The sequence below is a fragment of the Solanum dulcamara genome, chromosome 7 (genome assembly GCF_947179165.1).
Source record: "Solanum dulcamara chromosome 7, daSolDulc1.2, whole genome shotgun sequence".
Classification (NCBI taxonomy): domain Eukaryota; kingdom Viridiplantae; phylum Streptophyta; class Magnoliopsida; order Solanales; family Solanaceae; genus Solanum; species Solanum dulcamara.
Window position 1 is genome coordinate 52,935,253 of NC_077243.1, and position 6,000 is coordinate 52,941,252.

The window sequence follows — 6,000 nt, forward strand, 5'->3', positions numbered from 1 at the left end:
TATAGCCTTTGAAGGGGAGCCTTGGAGTAACTGGTAAAGTTGCTGTCATGTGACCAGAAGGTCACGGGTTCAAGCCTTGGAAACAGCTTCTGGCAGAAATGCAAGGTAAGGCTGCATACAATAGATCCTTGTGGTCGGGCCCTTCCCCGGACCCTGCGCATAACGGGAGCCTTAGTGCACTGGGCTACCCTTTTTAAGTATTTTATAGCCTCTCAAAGATAAGTACAGACTTATATGTACTGACCCATAAGACTCTACTAGACACCCTCCTCTTTAACTTATGAGACCAGTGAACTTAGCACTCTGATACTAATTTCTAATGACCCAAAAACTAAGGTCATGATGGGACATATCCCAAAACCTAACTTGATGTGTAAGCTAAAAAATAATACACATAAGAAACTCCCAAAGGGAAATTAGATCACATTAAAAGGAAAAGAGCAAAAGAAAAGTTTTCCAAAACCTAGTGTCATAAGACTAAAAAGCATCTAATACAACTTTGAGTATGAAGTATATCATATATATCTGAATAGTAATAAATACTTTATTAAAAGATAGAACTAATGGTGATCCGAATATAGGATCTCACCATGACTTTGAAATAAGATGTTCGCTAGAGTTGATCAACCTCCATGAAGGGTACCCTGACTAGAATCTATGTCAAAAGTGAAACACAAGTAGGGGTGGGTACAATCCACATGTACTTAGTAGGTTTGACAAACTGAGAATAAAGAATTAATCAGACTTATGAAATAAACTATGGAATCCTTTCACTGCGAGTCTCCCATGGGTCCCACTCCTACATGGTGCCGCCAATTTATATGAAACGACAAAAATATGGTAAACACATAAGATCAAAACAATACCAAATATGATCAGACAAGTCTAATCATTCATAGATTAGTGCAATGCAATGAGATGATGCAATGATGTTTTGGTGCAGTAGAATCAAGGTCGTCGCACAATCGATCAAATACACCATGCTGAGCTAAGGCTTCCAAAAAAAGATCCATGGGAGACTCGCAGTCTATATACCAAATCACAATCTCAATATCTCATTAACTTGTCACCTAGCTCGTGGTCAAAGATATAAAAATGTGTCACATTTTCTTTCTCAAAAAGAGTCTCAAAATTTCTTAATTTTCCAAGAACATGATATGATGAATGAAGATGAATGCATTATAAAACAGATAACATGAAGGAAATAATCAACTCTACATGATCAATGGTCTAAAACTTCTCAAAACTCAACCATTTTATGATATACACCCTTATATAGAAAAATAGTGGAAAAGAGTTCATTTAAAGTAAATGAGCATCATTTAAGAAGCATTTCATTTCCTCAAGATATGATAAAATCCCTAACTCAACCCCTAACTCGAGCATTACAAGTCAATTAGGATTACAAGCCTCTCCCATAGTCATCTCATGAATCACATGCTCTCAAAATAATTAGAATATAATTAAGGCCCCTATACAGACAAAACGACACATATAAGCCCTCATACGTCAACACAATATAATTCAAAACCCAAATCATAGCTATGGTCCCATTTTAGAGGATATGACATACGAACATTCAATTATCCAATCCAAGTCTACAAGAATGATAGCTAAGCCTACCTCAAAGGATAAATAATGTCACTCGAGCACTCTACTGAAGTTCTCCTCAACCAAAAAATATCAGAAACAATTCTCAACTATCAAGAATGGAAAGAATTCATCAAAAGGAGTTAAATGATACGTATATTGTAAAGTTTAAGAACCAGGGTCAAAATTATCCAAAATTCATTTCAAAAATGACAAAAATGAAACTTAATTTTAGTTGAAAATCAAGTTATACATGTCAAGAGGAGTTCATGACTGAAAACCCAACTAAAATGGAGTAGAAATCTAGTTTAAAATCATGAAATTACTAACTGTAAAATTTGGGGAAAAATCCCCAATACCAACCTTGAAATCTTGATTTAAAAATGTTTTTGGATGATGAAATTGTTAGAAGATGATTTAGAAATGATAAACAGACTTACTCGGATGAATTTCCTTAAAAGTTTGCTTCAAAAATTATCTCTCTTAAGCTTTAATTGAGTAATACTGGTGGAAATGAAAAGAATGGGATAATTCTCAACTAAACAAATACCCTTAGCGATTGTGGGCCACTACCCTCCGTGATCGTAGAGCAAATTGAGAATGTTCATTGTGAATGCGAGCTCATAGTTGTGAATGAAAAGCATTGGACGGACATACCCAATGATCATGGGGAAATCAGTCGCGATTATGAGGAACAACAGAAGGAATTCTTTGCAAATGCGGGCCTAACCACCATGATCGCGAAGAAGGAAATAGACCTGCACTAGAAATCATATTAACCTCAAACCCAAAGTCTTCGATCTGACCCTCTGGATTCGTTTAGTATATGTAAAAATAAATAGATATGATATCTCCTTATATTTAATATTTTTAAGTCAATGGAATTGTCAGATTTCCAAAAAAGGTTGTTATGACCAAAAGACTCCCATGGACCTCTCTTAAGCCTAAAACTCAAATTTTAGCCTAAATACTCAAAGCAAACTATAAGATATTTGGGCTCTAACTAATAACCCTACTAGAACAAACTAAACATTATGGATGCAGCTGAACTGACGGAATTACCATCCAACGCTCAAATCACAAAATGTTGACCAAAGTCAACTATCTCTTTAAAATTTCCTCACAAGGTCTCACAATTACCAAAATCTCACTCGATCGCATTGGGTACCACACAAATAATTCCCAAAAAACAAGCAAAGAATGAAAACATTAAGGGGAAGAGAAAAATGGTCATTTCATATGGAAATTTATTTTTGTCAAGAATAGGAACATTACACCTATTGAGGAGAAAAGAGTTTGGTTCTTTGTACAAGGGTTGAGACTCCAGCTACAGATTATTACAAAGTCTATAGTTTTAGTGATCCTTTCATTTCTAGTTGTAGTGGACCATTCTCATACACTTATGCATCTTTTTGTGAGGCCCATGGCGGCAGTAATAAGAGGGATTGGTATTCTGATAGCTGCAGTAGGTCTTTTTCTATGCCTAGATATTAATATAATAGGCCCCACTAGAGGTTTCATTAGGGTTAATCTATCTGGATGACTCCTAACTGATTACATACTTCATAGAGTGACCAACACCATCAGGGTAGTTCTAGTGCTGGCTCGAGTCAGGGTTAAGGTAGTTCACAGTTGGGTACTTTATGCTTTGATGGTTATCCTCCTATTGCAAGCAGAACTCTACAGGGTTGTTATGGTGGTAAGGAGCTTGATCACTAGTCTAGAGAGTGTCCCTTGCATAGGGTGACTACACTAGCTCCATAGGTAGCTTGACCATCTCCAGTAGCAGCACGTCTAGTTAGAGGTAGAGGCCAAGGTCCAGACTATCGAGGTGATCAACAGTGTGCACAAGGTGGTTCTCAGAGAAGCAAGTTAGATGGTAGGTTAATTCTTGTGGTAGAGGTTCTCAGGTTCACTTCTATGTAGCTTTAATAAAGGCGGAGGTTGAGGCATTAGACGATGTGATCACAAGTACGATTCTGTTATGGTTGTGTATTGATGAAGAGAGGCCAAATTATAGCTTATTTATTAAGGCAATTTAAGTTGTATTTATGCAACTACGCTACTCAGTACTTGGAGTTGGTGGCGGTAGTTTTTGCGCTTAAGATTTGTAGGCACTACCTATATGGACTTTCTTGTGAGATCTAAACTGACCACAAGATTCTTTAGTACATTATGAGCAAAATGGACCTTAATTTGAGGCAACGTCATTAGATTGAGTTCCTGAAGGACTATGACCTCTTTATTATCTACCACTTGGGCAAGAAAAATATAGTAGCAGATTTCTTGAGCCGAAAGGCGATGAATATGGGTAGTCTAGCCCTTATTTCTATTTCGGTGCGACTTTGGCTTTAGACATCTATTCTTTAGCCAACAATATGATTCAGGTTGAATTTTAGATGCTAGGCAGGTGTTAGTTTATATGGGAGTTCAGTCATCTCTCCTAGAGTGTATTTGTAGTCATCAGTTTGAGGATGAGGACTTGGTAGCTCTCCAAGAGTGGGTTTTGCAGGGTGATACCGGGAAATCTACCTTTAATTTAGTTGATCCTTCATGATGCCCATGATTCCAGATATTTTATCTATTCAGGCACATCAAAGATGTATCGCAATCTAAGGTAGCACTATTAGTGGAGTGGTATGAGACAAGATATAGCAGACGATATGTCCCATTGCTTGTATTGTCATTAGGTAAAGGTAGACTACTTGAGGCCTGGTGGTGAGCTTCATAGATTACACATTCTCGAGTGGAAATAGGAACGTATAACTATGGACTTCATTGTGGGTTTGCCTCAGACTTCTAGAGGTGTGGTAATATTTGGGTCATTGTGGATTGATTCACCAAGTCAACACACTTCCTTCCCATTCATACTTCTTTCAGAGCTGAGAGGTTGGCTTGTATCTACATTCAGGAGGCGGTTCCCTTCATAGTGTGCATGTATTTATCATATCTAAATGGGGTTCACAGTTAACTTCTAACTTTTGGATGACTTTTTAGTAGGAGTTGGACACCCATGTAGACCTTAGCACAACCTTTGACCTACAGACTAATACCCAGTCCGAGCGCATTATTAAGTTTCTTGAGGATATGTTGCAAGCCTGTGTTATGGATTTTGGTGGTTAGTGGGACCAATGTTTTTCTTTGGCAATGTTTGTGTAAAATAGCAGCTATGAATCTAGTAATTGAATGGTCTCATTTGAGGCCTTAAATGGTAGATATTTTTGCCACTAATGGGTTGTGTATGTCTATGGAGCCTAGGGCCCGTGGTACGGACTTGCCTCAGGAGGACTTAGCTCATTAGGACTGATTTAGGATAGGCTTAGGACCACTTAGAGTAGACACCAGAGTTATGCTAATAGTAGGCATTTATCGTAGAGGTTTTGCTGATAGGGTATTCCTCCGAGTATCTCCTATGAAGCAAGTGATGAGATTTGGAAGGCAGGGCAAGCTTAGCCCCAGGTATATAGGGCTTTTAAGATTTTGAGGATAGTTGGAAATTTCACTTATGAGTAAGCCCTACCTCCAACATTTTCAACTATCCACCCGGTTTTCCATGTTTTGATCTTGTATTACTCAATTTGGATGATCATCTTACCTTTGTTAAGGAGCTAATTTCCATTCTAGTTAGAGATGTGAGGTGTTTGCAATCTAGAGCCATTCTTGTAGTTAAGGTCCATTAAAGGTATTGTCTAGTCCAGAACGCTACCTAGGAGATAGAGTAGGATATGCAAAGAGAAAATTCCCAACTTATTTGAGCCTTCAAGTATTTCTTGACTCTTACTTTCATTGACGAAAATTCTTTTTAGTAGTAGATGTTGTAATAACCATTCTGGTCATTTCTATATAAATGCCTTCTTTTCATTATTTAGAGCATTCCTATAGTGATCAACGTTATTTATAACTTGCTGGCACTGACTATTTGATCACCAGGTCGTTCATTTGAGATTTATGCCTATTTTTGTGTTTTGGATCTTTTGAAAGTTTAATAGTTGTCTTCTGTCAAAGCATCAGGTAGATGGACTCGGAATGGTATTATGATGGTTTTATCCACTCCAGAACGGTCATTTTAGGCAAGTAGTATGGCCAAATCGAGTCCTGAGTCTTTCGGTGTGAGTTTATGATTAGGTGTTTTAGAATTTAGGGTTTGGCCTAAATTTGATCTTGGTCAATATTCTTGAAAAATGTGCATCGATGAATATTCGTCAGTGCGGTTAGCTCCATAATATCTAGTTTGGTATTGAACGATCTTTAGTGTGCTTCCTAAGGCTTTTGGTCTATCTCGTAGCACCTTGTAGAATTGGCCAAAAACCACATTTGTATTTGGGACCCATATTTTTTTCTAGATGACCTAGGATGGAAATTTCAACTGCAGTGTTAAGTCTGAAATGTTGAATTTTGTAGGATAGAATA